The 17,280-nt window shown below is 40.6% G+C and overlaps 4 long non-coding RNA genes across 5 annotated transcripts; 1 reads left to right on the top strand and 3 right to left on the bottom strand.

Annotated features, from left to right (window-relative positions):
* Window positions 1-798: 798 nt before the first annotated feature.
* Window positions 799-1,716, bottom strand: LOC148641161 (uncharacterized). Of its 2 annotated transcripts, none has more exons than XR_015930301.1 (3): window positions 1,557-1,716; window positions 1,238-1,332; window positions 799-1,008 (listed from the first exon to the last, which is right to left on the bottom strand). It is a non-coding gene; the product is annotated as an uncharacterized LOC148641161 (long non-coding RNA). The 2 variants fall into 2 exon arrangements; XR_015930302.1 differs by having other exon boundaries at window positions 1,238-1,290; window positions 1,396-1,709.
* A 2,246-nt stretch (window positions 1,717-3,962) lies between these two features.
* LOC148641159 (uncharacterized) lies at window positions 3,963-8,580 on the top strand. The gene is made up of 5 exons (XR_015930307.1): window positions 3,963-4,763; window positions 7,282-7,438; window positions 7,567-7,618; window positions 7,854-7,908; window positions 8,335-8,580. It is a non-coding gene; the product is annotated as an uncharacterized LOC148641159 (long non-coding RNA).
* On the bottom strand, window positions 4,592-5,448 carry LOC148641160 (uncharacterized). The gene is made up of 2 exons (XR_015930308.1): window positions 4,998-5,448; window positions 4,592-4,778 (listed from the first exon to the last, which is right to left on the bottom strand). It is a non-coding gene; the product is annotated as an uncharacterized LOC148641160 (long non-coding RNA).
* An 886-nt stretch (window positions 8,581-9,466) lies between the features above and the next one.
* LOC148641158 (uncharacterized) lies at window positions 9,467-11,665 on the bottom strand. The gene is made up of 3 exons (XR_015930224.1): window positions 10,747-11,665; window positions 10,556-10,606; window positions 9,467-9,897 (listed from the first exon to the last, which is right to left on the bottom strand). It is a non-coding gene; the product is annotated as an uncharacterized LOC148641158 (long non-coding RNA).
* Between the last annotated feature and the right edge of the window lie 5,615 nt (window positions 11,666-17,280).

Genomic DNA, 17,280 nt, shown 5'->3' with positions numbered 1-17,280 from the left:
TGAAAGTTAAATTGCTTCAGTTCTGGGTCTGTCTTCAAAATATCTACCTAAATGTGGAATAGTGTTGCACAGCAGATTATGGGGTGTGTGTTCAGCACCACAGCTCCTGATTTACCATGTGATTCTCTTTCAGAAGACTGATTTGCTCATACAGTGCTGTGATGATTTTTCTCCAAGGTGAGCTCAGCCACAGGAAAGCACATTAAGCTCCCTGAGTTGTTTGCATTCTCTTTCAGGTTCTTGTCAATAACACACTAACCATTTCTACACAGAGCACTTTACAATTAAAATTGGAGGCTCTTGTCCTTCCTGCCTTTAGCTGCTCAGCAGTCTACATGTTAACAGGACTACACACCTGCCACAAGTAGAGCTCAAGGCAGTTAAGGCTGGAGCTGCTCCTCCAGATCTGTATTACTGCCTACAATAGTTTGGCCAAGAGCAATATTTTCTAATAGAGGAATGCAGGATTGAGAATGTATTTTACCAGAATTTTGATGCAAGATCATTCTGTTAGTAAGCAGGTGCTTGTTCACAGGCAGGATCCTTTTGTGCACATACAAGCAACTGGCGTTTTACAGTCAAGTTGCAGGAAAGAAGCTGGTGCAGTACATAAAGAGGAAGATGAAGCACCTAACTTCATGACCGACGGGCACCGTGAACAGCCTGCAGCGACAAGAGAAACAGCTGTAGGCTCTTTAAAGAGATGGGAAGATCGCACATGGAAACTCGCTAGTCCTAGATGAGGTAGCCCCGCTACAGATACATGAGCCCCCTCGAAATTCAGTCATTAAGAAACAATCCTGGAATACATTAGTTTATTGAAAAATTAAACGGCTGTACAGGCGTAACGAATCCAGCCGTTATTAGCCAGTATTGAACATCGCTCAGGCGGTCCGCAGTCTGGAGCCCCGGGAGAGGAAACGCTGCTCTTTCAGGACACAGCCGGAGAGACGGTGGGCAACCTCGGACCGCGAGGTGAGTCCGGCTGCTCTCCGGGATCACCTGCCGCTTGAACACAGGAGAGAAAGCGTTTCACATTTTAATACCTTTAGTCACAAGTTTCGGCCTCTCGCCACAGCCGATACAAAGGTAGCTCCACTTTTTGAAAGCAGAAGTAAGCGGCTTATTCGCAGGAAAAAACGTCAACCGGTTCCGAAATTTTTCAAAGTACAAAGCTCTTATAACTTGAAGCCAAGAGGCACGATAAGCAGAGCGCAGACCAGTCGGTTTCTCTCACCTTCGCCGCTCAGCTTCCCAGTTACACGCTATACGTGAGCTCCGCGCTTCGGCCTTCAGACGGTTGTAGAGGACAGGAAAGCAGGGGAGGAGAATCTGCATTAAATAAGAGTACTATCGAAACACGAGCAACATTTCTGGCCAAGCATTAAAACATACCTTGCACTATTGAATGGTAAGACCAGATATTGTACTGTACGTTGCTTTTCACCCGTTTTTCGAAGTGGACAAGTTATTGGTTTAGTTGCAATTCAACGGGTTTTTTTAAAGCAAGGTCATTTTCTTAATTACTCTGAAACTCAGACGCTAACTGTTCCCACCTTAATAGGAAGATGTTCTTTATCCAGATTTCTGCTATATAAACGAAATATCGCGGAATTATTTTCCGTCTACTGCAAAGCTGCTATTTAAAGGCAAAGACGCAATCCATCTGTCAGAACAATTTTTAAAGGAGACTAATTGAAGCCTCATACAAGATTAATCACACCTGGCTTCTGGCTTTTAATTAGAAATGTCTAAAACACGGACTGGATCCTGGAGTTGGCCGTCCCCGCTTTGAAAACACATTCTTTCAGACGCAAGTAATTTGGAGTACAATCCCACTCCATACTTGTAACTGAGCCACTGATGACGTAACCTTATTCAAACTTTAATTGAATATTTCCTATTTGTCTATTCGTTTTCAATTCAAAGTACTTTATTCATCCCCAGGGATTCAGCTCATGAATAGTAAAATGTTAAGAATTAGCGTCATTGCGTCAGAAAAAGTTCCTAATTTTAGTTTTGGATCAAGCAGTAAGAATTAAACTGCTACTGTCTTATAGTCCATCTCACCTGTGATTACTGCACTGTACATCACTCATTGACAGCTACCCCAACACTGTACACTGTCTTTATGCCTGCATACACAGTGTACTGTATAGCACTAAATAGAGTTTTGATTGCTTTCAATTAATCAAAATGAATGTGCATATCGCTTAGAGATTAGAATTATTAGTTAAACCCATAAATACCCGGTGCAAACTGCTTCCGCAGTTCAGTGCAAGCCGTCTGATGTTCACAGACAGCATTTTTACCACCTGCACTCTTGACTATAGTAACTTTATCTTATAGTATATTAAATAATAGCATCCCTTATAGTAATAAAAGGATCGATATGATATTACATTGATTACAAAGCGAATTAGATCATTATCAATATTCTGTTTGCTGTGCAGTTCACAATCTATGTACATGCATTGCTTTTCATTTTTAAATATTTTATTTGAAGGATTAAACTTCTATGTGGAACCTTATCAAACGTCTAAGAAAATATAAATATATCATTTTGTGACACCTACTAGTATAAAGGAACTAAAGGGATACTCTGCCCAGACACCAGCTGAGTATAACATGTTTAGATGAATGTAATCGCGCATGCCGTTTTTTGTTCTAAATTGTCTTTAGAAACATTTCAGGAATTGTGTTTAAAAAATAAAAAATAACATATTAATCTCTCAGACTTCACGTCTGACTCATGACATACAGACTCATCCAACTCTACTGCTAATTTTGATACTTCATTTTTCACTCTCGTTCGAAAAGTTAATCATGTCCAGTCGCAAAAAAACCCCTAGAAAAATACATTACAAAGGCGTCTAAGTAGGCTTAATGCTTGAAAAGCGAGCGAACGGAGGGAACTGTCTCGTCTGTTGTGACTGGGGTTTATGCTGAATAAGAGAGTTACATGGCCGGTCTTTTGCGTGGCCGGCCTGGTGGCTCCGTGGGTTAATCCTCAGACACTTTCTAAAATTCAGACAATTGGATCAACTCCCAGAGACGCTGGTGAGATGAAAACGAGCCCCGAGCCTCCCCGTCAGTCCAAGATCTAAGCCCCGGGTGTCTGCAGCTTCACCTGTATAAGAGGTCACTCTTAACAGCAGTTTCTTACATCGTTCGCAGGGAGTTATGATGCAGGGTTTTCTCTTTCAGTGGATTAAAAAAATTCACATTCCCAGTTTCTGGAACAAATGTTGATATAAAAAGATTGAATTGTTAGGAAAACAATACAGTGATCATTCTATCACTTGATACACATTCTCCATGTTCAGTAACAGCTCTGCACCTGGAGTAAAAAATGTTGAAACTTGAATCTCTTTGTCTGTTGCATTTCAAATAATCTGTTCATACAGTAGTAGTTCAGTGTTTCATGTTTTGTGAAAAAAGAGGAAATGTAAACTGGCTTACTATGTAAACTAAGAATGGTTTTCTTATATTTGTCTTTTTCTGAGTAAAGTCCAGTTTCTTCCTGGTTGTGTATATGCTGTGGGTACTGTACAGATCTCTTGGAGAATTGGATGGAGATGGATGTTGATTTACATTTGTTAAATATATGCCCTAAAGTAGTGAAGAATACATATTGCTTTGATGAAAAGTTGAGTTGGATTCTGCATCATTGTTAATTCTTTGAATGTTAACTTTATTTTTTCTGTCACTGACTGATCATTAAATGTTTGAAGAGTTCCCAAGTGCTTCTTTTTAACATGCTCCTGTCAATCTTTAAAAGTTAAATTGCTTCAGTTCATGGGTCTGTCCTCAAAATATCTACGTACATGTGGAAGAGTGTCCAGAACTATAGTGTTGTACAGCAGATTATGGGGGTGTGTGTTCAGCACCCCATAAGCTCCTGATTAACCATGTAATGCTCTTTCAGAAGACAGTCTGATTTGCTCATACAGTGCTGTGGTGATTTTTCACATGGTGAGCTAAGCCACAGGAAAGCACATTAAGCTCCCCAACTTGTTTGCATTCTCTTTCAAATTCTGGTCAATAACACATTAACCATTTCTACACAGAGCACTTTACAATTAACACAGGAGGCCCTTCTCCTTCCTGCCTTTAGCTGCTCAGCAGTCTACATGTTAACAGGACTACACACCTGCCACAAGTAGAGCTCAAGGCAATTAAGGCTGGAGCTGCTCCTCCAGATCTGTATTACTGCCTACACCAGTTTGGCCAAGAGCAATATTTTCTAATAGAGGACTGCAGGATTTAGAGTATTTTACCAGAATTATGATGCAAGATCATTCTGTTAGTAAGCAGGTGCTTGTTCACAGGCAGGATCCTTTTGTACACATACAAGCAACTGGGGTTTTACAGTCAAGTTGCAGGAAAGAAGCTGATGCAGTACATAAAGAGGAAGATGAAGCACCTAGCTTCATGACCGACGGGCACCGTGAACAGCCTGCAGCAACTAGAGAAATAGCTGTAGGCTCTTTAAAGAGATGGGAAGATCGCACATGGAAACTCGCTAGTCCTAGATGAGGTAACCCTCAGGTACATTAACCCCACCTCGAAATTCAGTCATTAAGAAAACCCTGTAATACATTAGTTTATTCAAAAATAAACTATACAGGCTTAACGAATCCAGCCGTTATTTGTCAGTATTGAACATCGCTCAGGCGGTCCGCAGTCTGGAGCCCCGGGAGAGGAAACGCTGCTCTTTCAGGACACAGCCGGAAAGACGGTGGGTAACCTGGGACCGCGAGGTGAGTCCGGCTGCTCTCCGGGATCACCTGCCGCTTGAACACAGGAGAGAAAGCGTTTCACATTTTAATACCTTTAGTCACAAGTTTCGGCCTCTCGCCACAGCCGATACAAAGGTAGCTCCACTTTTTGAAAGCAGAAGTAAGCGGCTTATTCGCAGGAAGAAAAGTCGACCGCTTCCGAGATTTCTCCAAGTACAAACACAAAGCTCTTTTAACTTGAAGCCAAGAGCAGACCAGCCGGATTCTCTCACCTTCGAATTCGCAGCTCATCTCCCCAGTTTCACGCTTCACGGGAGCTCTGCGCTTCGGCCTTCATACGGTTGTAGAGGACAGGAAGGCTGGGGAGCTGGAGAGGAGAAACTGCATTAAATGAGTCCTGTCGAAACACGAGTAACGGACCTGACAAAGCATTACAAATATAGGTAGCAGGATTAAATAGTAACAAAAAAAAGATGAACTGTATTCATTCCACCCTTTTTAGAGGTACGAAAGTTGTTGGTTTAGCTTTAATTAAACGGTTCTTGGACAGCGACAAATTCGCTTTTCTAGTTACTCAATCCCCGATTTAATTTTGAACTGTTCCTGTGCGAACACAGAGAAACTTTATCCGATATTGTGATGCCCAGATTAAATGAAACATTGCAATATGCGCAAAGCCGCTACTTAAAGGCAAAGACGCAATACAGCTGCCAGAACCAGTTTAATTGGAGACCAATTGAAGGCTGATACAAGATTAATCACACCTGACTTTTAATTGTTTGGAAATAACTAAAACACGGACTGGATCTTGGAGTTGGCCGTCTCCGCACTGAACACACAGTCTCTCAAAAACGAGTGATCAGGAGTACAATCCCACTCCATACTTTTGACTGTGCCGCTAATGAAGTACCCTTGAAACTTTAACGGACATTTACGAATTGTTTTCAACTCAATTAACAGATATTTTATTCATCCAAAAGGATTCAGATCATGAATAGTAAAGGGTTAGAAATTAGCGTCAACCTTGCGCCAGAAACAGTTTCATAATTCCCGTCTTTTAGCTTTGAATCATGGAGTACGAATTTTACTGCTGCTGTCTGACAGCCAGTCTCACCTGTGATTACTGTACTGTACATCACTCATTGACAGTGGTACCCCCACCTTTCACTGCCTAACCTGTGTGTACAGTCTATGACACTGTGTAGAATTCTGATGACTTCATTCATGAAAATGAATTTGCAATATCTCTCTTAGAGATTTCAGTTTTGAGTTAATATGAAACACCCGGATACCTGCCACACACTGCTTCCACTAGTTCACCACTTGCACTTTACTAAAGTAACTTTCTTCTAGTATATCAGATGAGAGCATATAGCATCTCTAACAGTAATAAGGAGAGACGTGATGCTCCACTGATTGCAAAACTACTTATGATATCCTTTTCTGTTTTCAATCCATACACTCGTTCCCATTGTATTTAAAGACATCGCTTTGGATTTTTCCATCTTTTCTCTGAAGGACTAAACGTATATAATACAGTATATGGAACCTTGTCAAAAGCCCGTGGAAATATAAATGGATCATGTTATGACAACTATTAGTATAAAGGAACTAAAGGGCTACTCTACCCAAACACCAGCTGGGATATAAAACATTTCGATTAATTAAATCGCTCATTTATTTTAGAAAACAGTTGTTTTTAGAATCATTTCAGACGTATTGTTAAAAGAATGAAAGAAACATCAACATCTTAACCTGTCAGGCTTCACGTCTGACACACGACATACAGGCTCCTCCAACTCTACTGCAACTTGTGATACTTTATTTTTCACTATTATTAGAAAAGATAAGCAAGTCGTGACCAGGTGCACAAAAAGCCTAGAAAAATACATTACAAAAGCGTCTCATTAGCCTTAAGGCTTTAAACCGCCTCGTCTCGGAAGTGTGACTTGGCTTAAGACTGAATAAGAGAGTCACATGGGCGGTCTTCAGCGTGGCCGGCCTGGTGGCTCCGTGGGCTAACCCATCGGGCACTTTCTAAAGTCCAGACAATTGGATCGACTCCCAGAGACGCTGGGGAGTTAAAGACGAGCCCCGAGCCTCCCCGTCAGTCTGAGATCTAAGCCCCGGGTGTAGCTCTCGTGCTGTCGGGGTGAGTTTGTGTAGGTGGCTGTTCTCTACCACGCCGGCCGTTTTGGGGGGTTCCATTTTCGGGGCCCTCCAAAACAGGGAAAAATGGGGGTTTAAGTCCTTTATGAATGAATAGTAATGAACTGAATTCTAAAAAGCAGCCCCTTATACCACTGAGACACCTGCAGGACGGGTGTGGCACTAGCAGTGAAAGAGAGGTGCAGTCCTAACTAGGAGCGGCAGGGGTCCCTATCCAGCACATTTCTCTTGATTCGGTCAGCTGGCCGCAAGCTAAACGACCCCGACAAACCTCGTTCGGGAATGTCGCTGTACTAGGTCGTCCGAAAATTCTTAGCCGTTATATACTTTATGTATGATTTGGTGAGTTGAAGTTTCTATGTATCTCCAGTAACGTCAGTGTTGAAGCCCTTGTAACAGAATCCGCAGCTGTCCGTCAGGACCGGAGCCCGCCTCCAGAGTGACCTTCCTCAGCGGACACGCCCCGTCCACCTGTTCCACAGGTGCGCTCGGCAAGATGGCGGCGGGACGAGCTGGTGCGGCTCGAGGTGCGTTTGCGTTTTATTTCGAATTTTCTTATTTTAAGTGCAAAAAAACAAATTTAACTTTGGGGAAATCAAGATGAAAGTATTTTGTTGTTAATTGTATTTGTTTTTCTCTTTTCTTTGTGTTTTAGGAAGGCCAAATGAGTGTTCTGTCCGTTTTGGCGTGCTCTCGATGTTTGAAAAGTTTGTATAAAGTTTCTTATACTATCTTGCACTGAACTTTCATTGTATGTTTTTAAAATATGGTATTTCTAGGTGTCTGGGGCTGTAGTTTTTCTTCAAATATTTGCTTTTTAAAGTCCTTTGCTGTGTAATATCCTTTTGCGGACTGGGGCTATAAGAACGTTTTTTGTTCCGAAATGCTAACAAAAATTGTCACGATTAAAATGACTAATTCGTTAGCTTTTCATTTCTCCAGGTGCCAAACGGATTTCAAGAACGGGATACCAGTTATGAAAAAGTGTTTTTTAACGGTAAGTTATATTCCTACCTTCCGCTATACTATTAATATTTGTGTAACTCGTTAAGAATAACGTTGTGCCTGCTTTTTCACACATTCTTTCCCGGAACAGGCATATATTAACTACATTGCTGCTTTTCGTTTCGTTGTGCTTTTGTTGAATGGAAAAAGCAAACTCTTTAGACGCTGGTTCTTCAACGGAATTGAATTCTTATGTGGCTGAACGTATGTTCTGGAGTTTTTTGGAGTAGCGGGACAGGGATCTATCTTTGCTTTCTCATTTAATCTGTTGTTTTCTCATTGCATTTCATCGTGTTTGTATACATCTTTATTCAAGCACCATGTTTAAAGGTTTATTAACTTTTATTTAGCACATCAAGTGAATCCATTCTGCAAAGCCCGTATTTTGTTAACTTGGTGTTTTTTCTTTTGTCTTCAGTTCTGCGGCCCCTCATCCTCAGCGCTCCGTTGAAATCGTATCCACTCCAGCAACTCGTCGTGCGTTGGCAAGTTTTTCTTGACAATGTGTGCTTTTCCTTGAATGTTATTTTTGACAACAGTGCCTGTCATGTACCGATTCAGTGTTGTATCTTGCTCTTAATGTCGTTATGTTGTTAAACTGTTCCCTGTTGACTGCTGCTACTGTATGTGCTGTGCATTGTGAAATAAAAACCGTTCATTTGCATTTTCTGAATTGTCTGCTATTTTTTCAAGGTGTGTTGGAAGGGTTTGCTCTGGGCTGGTGTCTCACTGCTGTAAGTTTTTGGCTGCAAAATCTGGAGAGAGCACAAACAGTTTCCGAGAAGCGATGCGATGGGTTGTTCTGTACTTTGCGCCACAGCCGCAAGGGGACACCCTATCGCATCGTGACTTGGAAACTGCGGGGGCTACCCCCTTTTTAAGTCGCTCCAGATTTTCCCGCCTTTTTAGATAGTCTCTGGGGGGTTAGGGTCCCTAGGAGGGAGCCGAGGTACAGCCCCTAGGGGAGGAGAAGGGAGGGAAGCTCTAGCCAAGCCCCCTCACTCCCAGCTGAGAGGAAGACGGGCTGGAGGTGGCTTTGGCCCGAGAGAGAGGAGGCACCCAGGGCGGACTCAGCCTATCAGTCACAGCTTGCAACCAACAGACTTCTAAGTCCACACCAGGAGCCCTGCCTCTCTGCAGGGACCTAGGCCATCACCAACCTGCCTTCCCCTCCTGCTGGGAGTGAGTGGGCTTGGCTAGAGCTACAGTCAATCACCCAGCCCCTCTCTCCAAAAAGAGGAGTAGACGGGGCTGGGTTTGATTGATGGGAGGAGACCACGCCCTGCAAGAGCCCCGGTATATACTAAGTTTTTTGGCGGGAAAATCTGGACAGACTTAACAAGGGGGTAGCCTCTGCAGTTTCCAAGTCACAAAGCGATAGGGTGTCCCCTTGCGGTCAGTGACAACAAGGAAAAAACAGCCCTTCGCATCGCTTCTCGGAAACTGTTAGTAAAGTCTCTCCGCCAAAAAACTCACCAACACCGGGCTTTTTCAGGACCAAGGGTGTACGGAACTCTGCATGAGAACAGAAACAACAAAACACATCAAACTCCAATCAACAATTTATTGAGCGAAAGTTGCATACAAAACAAAGCATTCCAGTACGAGCGATGCACAGATTCGAAATGAAAATTAACACCTTTTAAATTACAAAGCGTCAAAGCAAGGCTACATTAACACTAAAGACTTTTTACAAGTAAGCAGAGTACAAAAACATTAGCATGCAACGTTAAACAACGCATTCCATTAGATACGACAGATGCACAGGATCTGAAGTGAAAAGTAACATGGATTTAAATGACAAAGTCTCAAAGCACGGATACATTTACGCTAAAAGCTTTTACAAATAAACAGTGTACAAAAAGATTTGCACGCACCTACAGTACACGGAAAAGCACAGAAACATACGGCACATTACTGTTTCTCCAAGGGATTTGTCGAGGCAGCGATCAGAATGAAGACTGGAACTTCGTTAAATTTCCTGCAAAACAAGAGAAATCAGTATTAGCGGTGCTTTCTCGAAATTATTATTATATATAATTTATTATTAAACTAGATCGAGCTAACCGACAGGTCCAGAAGATGAGTTTAAAAAGATCTACAGTTGGAATAAAGCGCTTAACCTGGTGTAACGGGTAACGTTCCTGTTCAGCAGGCTATTGAAGAAATCAGGCTTGCATTTAAAGTGTGAGAATATCGAAGGCACAGGACATTCAATAAAGCTATAGTGTATCGATTAAATAGAAACTACCACATTCTACTGTTTTTTTTTACGATTTCCTTTCTGATTAACATTCAAAATGTTCTGAAAAAGCTGAGTTAACACACGAACAACTAATCCGAATCTTTATAGGCTCCATTGTGATGCAATTTGGAAGACAAAACGATTTCTTACGAAGATGTATTATGCCCATCAAAAAAAGTCAAGTGGTCGCACTTTTGGCAGAAAATGATTCCTATAAACAGCAAACCTACAACCTACAGTGCTGTCGGGTCAAAACCACTTCTGCCCTGGAGAAATGTATTATCTCCTAGTTTGAATCTTCTTATGACAAGGTGGATCAAATTTTTCCAACAAGTTAGAAGTATGCTGTACTTCAATATGATTCATGTAAACGAATAAAAAGGTTTATACTTACATAGATAATTCCAGCAGCTGAGTCAAGCTTGTCCTGCCCGAAGACTCCAAACTGGAAACACAAGAACACATTTAGACGATAATTTAAACCCGAGTTTCTTAGTAGAAAACGGCGTTTTCACCAGGACAGATAACGCACAATTTATTTCAATTAAAGACTTGTAAGGAAATGAAAAAAATGTTTATACTCACGCTTATATCCCCGTTTTGTAGTCCAGCCCGAAACTGCTAAACTGAAAACAGAAAAACAGCAGAATTTAGAATTTAGAGACAATTTAAATTTATAAGTATTTGTTGCAAACGGAGCGTGTGTACCACAGATATACAACATAATCAAATAAAATACTCTGTAAAATATTTAAATAACTTTACCCAGTTCTAGGTGGGCTGCTTTCGGTTTGGATAAACGCACTCGCTTGATTTTGTGAGCAATGTTAATGAGGTGTCTGATTAAGAAAGATTAAACAAGATAAAAGATAAGAAACACGGAAAAGCGAGATTCATTCTGCCAATACTGCAGTGTCTTTACTGCTGCAACAGAGCTTTTCATCGGTGTATAAGGAATACACACATTGTGTGTGAAACACAAGCGGTTTGTTAAAATTAAGAGAAGCATTGTTAACGAAACAGTGAAAAATTGATATTTAACTCCCCATTCAAATGTTTTACCACATACTGCGAGGTGTACACTACATAATTACATTAATTTTTTTTTCTGTATTCGAATAAAGGAATAATAATAAAAATCCTCAAAAAGCCGCGGAACAAACTCACCCAGCTTCCCTTCTCTCTCGCAGAACCTGGCGGACAGGTGAGCGGGGCGTGGCCTACAGAGGATGTCATTCAAGTGGGCGTGGCTACAGACTGACAGTGCTGAGTGCTTGTTTTCCTCTACTTTTGAAATATTCAATATTTGAGTGTCCCAGGAAAATGAATGAAAGGGCTTTGAAATATGTGGAGTGCAGTGATGCCCAAGATATGTGATTTCACATCTGCAGACGTTTATCACACACTGTCCAATTTACTGCCTCTTTACTTATTATCAGTCCACTAAGCAAATGTGGATGAATCTACGCAGCTGCAGTTGAGTGGAATGCATTGTTACCACAACAGCGGCAATGTTGCTGTCATTCTGAAAATGAACATTTTAAAAAGAAACTTTATCCTAAGCAAATGGAGTGCATCGCCCAAAACACCGTTAGTTGAGCCACAGTTCAACACAAATCTGAGCCAGATTAAAAACAAAATGTGTACCTTTAAAAACAAATATCTTAACTGTTGGTTCGACTCTAGCATGAAGTGTTTTCTAAACCTGGGGTGGGGGGGTTAACCTCACAAAAGTGAAAGTGTTATCTAAGTCACAAATCCTCAGAATGTCACTGCCGACTGTATTAGCTAGATTATTAATCAGAGCGGTACACAACCCTGGACAGTGTTTCCCAAAGAGAGTGAAAGGTCCTGTCTTAAAGGAAATGAACAGGGAGATTTCTGAACTAAAATGTCATATGAGGAATGCCTCATTAGATTTTATTATTCCATTTTTATATGGATTCAAACATTAAATAAACATACTACAGTGCCACGCAATCTGAATTGACACGTGCTACATTCGGACACCCCCACCCCTTACAATTGCATTTGTAAACTTGCTCAGGTATAACCAATCAACTTTACTGATCACACAACAAACTTATAGGCTCCCACCTATCAATTGTGGTGATTTTGATGAGTTCAGAATAAGAACAGTAATTTCTAGAGGACTCTATGGTTTGGAAGTGCATTCCATCCACTATGGGTGGAAAGGTGCTTTCAAAAGAACTTTGAGATAAAGTTGTGGAAAGGCACAAGGCAGGAGATTGGTATAAAAATATTTCAAAGGCTTTAAGTAGGGGAGGCCTGTATTGGATTGTGGCAAGAAAAAAGCCACTCCTTAAAAAAAGCCACATCAAGTCTCGTTTATGGTTTGATAAAACAGCACCTTAAAGAAGCTGTGGTCAGATGAGACCAAAATTGAACTTTTCAGCCGGAATGCAAAAAGTGGCACGTCTGGCGAAAACCCAGTACATCTTACCGTCCAAAGAACACCATTCCTACAGCAGAGCACGGTGGTGGTGGGTGGTGCACAATACAGGCAAATTCCTGAAGAAAACCTGCAGCCCTCAGCCAGGAAGTTGAAAATGGGATGATGGTTCACCTTTCAACATGACAATGACCCAAAGCACACGGCCAAAGCAACCGTACCGTGGCTGAAGGACAGGAAGGTGGATGTCCTTGAGTGTCCAGAGCCCCGACCTCAATCCCTAAATCTTTGGAATGACTTGAAGAGGGCAGGCCATCACCTCCGCAGTTTAACTGAGCCTGAACAATTCTGTAAGGAGGAATGGACAAATATTCCTCCCTCTTGGTGTGCAAAGTTGGTAGAGATGTATCTAAATAGACTCAAGACTGTAATTCAAGCAAAAGGTGCTTCCACCAAGTATTAACTCAAGGGGGGGTGTTCTCTTATCCAACCCAGTTATTCTACTTTTAATTTTTTTTCTCCAGAAATTCTGCTTTCTTTTTTCACTTGGATGTTGCAAGGTCCAATTTGTGAATCAAACTGGAAAAAGTCTGATTTTATTGGTCTTCTTTTGGGGCTTTAGGGCAACAAAAAGTGCATATTTTGAAAGGGGGTAGGGGACTTTCAATACCCACTGTATAATATGAAATCTGTCATAATTGTTTTACAGTCCTCTTCATTTCTGTTTGCATTTCAAGTGAATAAGGAAGATCAATGATCAACGCTGTGGAAAGGACAAGCATGTGGCGCTAACAGCTGATGCATATCTTAATCCCTTGGTAAGTACAACCACATAACTTCTCACATTGACTGTACCATCGACATTTGTAAGTCAAACCTCACAGAATTTGTACTTTGAGAATATTAAAGTGTTGCCCAAACTACCCACATCAAAGAGGACATGGTGGCTTTGCAACCTGGTTCTTGTTCCAGTCAACTATGACTATTCTCACTCGACAATGGTAGTAATTCAAATGAAGAACCACACAGTGGTTTTAAAAACCATAAGCTTAAAGTCCCATACCATGGATTTGTTGCAAGCTGATAAGAACACAAATACGTAGTTATTTACCTTCGAGATTGGTACATTGCTGTGCAGTATCTGTCTCTGACACAGATTTGGAGCTTGATTATTCACACAACTGTCCATCATTTCCTAAGCAACAGGATGGAAGTAGCTGAGGACTACACGTCTGCCAATTTGCAAACAAAATATTATTTAAGAAAAATTGGATGGTTCTGCATTCCAAGAGAATGAGAGACTATATTATTTGAATTACAATTTAAGAATGTTAGAATAATCACCTAAAAAACAAACAATACAGATAAAACATTCTTATCAGCAAATTGTCTGAATAAATCCAGTATTCTACAGTGTCAAGCAGGACTGTAGGCTTATGTGAGACCACCGATCAATTCAAGTACTTGTTTGCCTTCCCTTCTTTCATACATTTTTTAAATGTTCTTTTAAAAATGTATCACAAACAGAAGACCCCAGAGAAAGAAAAGGAGAGAAAAGAGCTACGCTCCAAACCTGTTCTGCACTGTGTCCTGGAATGGAAGAGGATAAGGTATTGCACACCACAATAAAAGTGAACTGTAGCCTTTACTTTTAATTCTGGTCTAGGTTCTTGAAGCTTGCTTATTTCAAATTTCTTTCTTACCAGCTGCACCACATCTGTTACAACATTGCAAATGCTCCTTGGGTCCAAACTCTGCTTAAAATGATCCTCTTGCTTCTCAAAGGCAACAGTTATTGTCCTCAACTATATGGGTGCAAAGGAACAAGTAATAGGTTTATTCCATGCTGAAAAAAAGAAGAAAGAGAACACAACGTTTCGGCCTTGGAGCCTTATTCAGGTGTGAGAGAGACAGGGCCTCTGGGCTGTATGGGTGTATATGGGAGGCTGGGTATGTTCGAACTCCAGTAATAATTGCAGCCAGGAAAATCTGTCAGAACTGAGGCCACATTCTGGGTTGGGGGAGGTCTGTCCTTTTCATATATCTGCGCTTTGGCTGAGTTACTATCCTTTGTTTTCACAGTAATGCCAAATTTGTAAAATGATTCAACAGACCATAGAATACATTTTACTTTAGTGGGAGTCAAAACTGAAACCTTACTATGAAGTTTGTTGTAGTTCGTTGTTTCCATTTTTAGATAGATTTGCCATTTCTGAAGTAACAAATTCAATACATTTGTTTTTACAATAAAATGTCAAATATAAATCAATTAAAAAAAGTTTTGGGGACTTTAATGAATTTTTACTTTGAAATGCTCAGTAGGATCTTAAAAGGGACGGTTCTGTTTTGTTGCCAGGAATTGTTGCCAACTTCACAGAGCTCAGTACTGAAAACATTACGATTTCTTTAATATGAGGTCAAATCTAAAAGGTGGTAATAGTCGCCTTTTTCCACGTCTGCGGAGATAAAGGATTTTATCGTACTAAGCTTGGAAACTAGAATCGAGCTCTTATTGGTCTGCTACGAGTAAAGCAGGTAGAATTCCTATTGGTCAGTTGTTGTTCGACTGAAGAGTTGTTTCTATTGGACAAGAGCTAGAAGACTCTGTTTAATCTATTGGCTGGGCGTAAGAAGCCGAGCAGCCAATTATATCTATTTCTATGTAGCACGTGACATTTCAGACAATCAGCGCTAGATGGCAATCTTTTTACATTCGTCTGCGGAGGAGGTCGCGTTTGAAGTTTGTAGAAGTAGACAACGGGTTCGATTACAGCAAGACGCATTTTGTTTATATTGAATAGATAGCGATTTTATAACCTTTGATTCTTTCCTGCGTCATTTAGCATATACCGAGGTCTTGACTTTTAAATTTAGCATAAGTGTGTAAAAATCATTTGCCCAGCCAGAGCACATGTCCAGCTATTCCAGAACACCTAAAAAATTCTGTTCACAGCATTTTGAGAAACCAGAGCTGTTTCAAAAGCATCAAAAGTTGAGTAATGATTTGATTCACACTTACCACGTTAGGCAAGATAAAAAATGTCAATGATCCATTTTTGCACAAGGACGTCTCAGTGACCCTCAAATAATTATGCTCCCTATTAGTAAAATCTAGTTGAAAATCACAAAATAAAAACTTGACCATCATTACAGTGAAATATGAAACCAAGGCCCTACATACTTGGTCATTAAAGACCCTGAATACCTGTTTCCAAGGCTGGAGCTGTAAGCTCTGGAGTCCTGGCTAAAACCCACTCTGGTTTTGCACAATCTACCCTCCTTCAATCTCCCCTTCAATTCAATCCAAATGCTGAAACAATTTCTCATTTCTCCCCTGATCCGCTGTACACTGTGGCTCCTGGTGAAAAATAGTGGAATTGCTGGTGGGGCATCATCTAGGTGGGGCTGCCCTTCTATGGTGGGTGAGATATTTATAAAGAGCTGTGTGATCCTTTGAAATGAAAGGCTGTATATAAATACAGGCAATTGCCTGTGAGAATAGGCCATTCCCTCAGTATTTAAACCAGGCCAACCTTGTGTTTTTGCCTCTGTTTTACATTTGGTCATTTTATCAATTACTTAAATATCAGCCAGTCAGAGGGCTACAAATAATGTTAAATACACTCATATTCAAGAATGTAAATGAAGTCAGCAAGGGCTGTCTCCTTCTGTTTGAGGACTGAACATTCTGGACAGCACGTTCAACTCCAAACACTTGGGTTCAACTATAGCAATAACATCTCCACCTTAACGCTACTGGTTGTGGCACTGGTTGGCTGGAGCCTAGAGCCCCTTCTTAGTTTTTCCTTTTTTTTCTATACTTTATCATATGTTTTTTTTTATCCAATTCCACAGAGGTTTTTTCCCTTCTTTAACTTCACATGTCTTTAAATACAATGATGTGCTAAAGATTATATTGCTTTGCATCTAATGTAACTACAATCTGTTTCAAATCTGATTAAACCTAAACAACAAATTTGAAGGAACTTCTTTTTACTTAATTAACTGGAAGACAAAATATCAGAGTTTCCTTTATTGTGTCTTATTCAAACGTCACCATCTTGTGCAACACAGGGGAAATGAATATCAGACATTGTGCAAGACGTTGTCCTTGTGACACATGATTTCATGATCAAGGCCTGGAATATTACTATCTGATGAAATGTCAACTTAAATTGGGTTTGAAAAAATCCCTGATAAAGTGGAACTAATAATACAAGCAGAAAAGCTCCTTGAATCAGGAATCTGCAGTTCTGATCCTGAAAAGCACAAGCCTACTGAGTCTTACAGTCTGTCTGTTTCTAAAAATTTGCAACACTTTTGTGTTATTAATGAATTACACATGTGATCAGTTCAAATAAGGCAACTCCAGTCCCTAAATATCAGCCAAATATCACGTCTTTATTTAACAATTCAACTACCTCATCATAACACTATGAAATTGTTCCAGATGTCTAGAGATTGTTCATTTCTACAAATCTTGCATGGTTTTCTATGTTGAATAAGTTTATTGCAACCTTTCACCTCACCTTTCCACTCCCAAGGGCATTTTGTACAAGACACATAATGAGCAGAGCTAATCTGAAGTTGCGATCAGGTGTGATCCTTACTGAGCTTGGTGTAATTTCTGTCTTCACAGATATTTGATATAAGCTTCACTCAGTCGTTATCCGACAAACTCTGCATTATTTGTGCTGATAATCTTC

This window comes from Lepisosteus platostomus, chromosome 25, assembly GCF_059453375.1.
Source record: "Lepisosteus platostomus isolate fLepPlt1 chromosome 25, fLepPlt1.hap1, whole genome shotgun sequence".
Taxonomy (NCBI): domain Eukaryota; kingdom Metazoa; phylum Chordata; class Actinopteri; order Semionotiformes; family Lepisosteidae; genus Lepisosteus; species Lepisosteus platostomus.
This window is presented reverse-complemented; position numbering and strand designations above follow the sequence as displayed.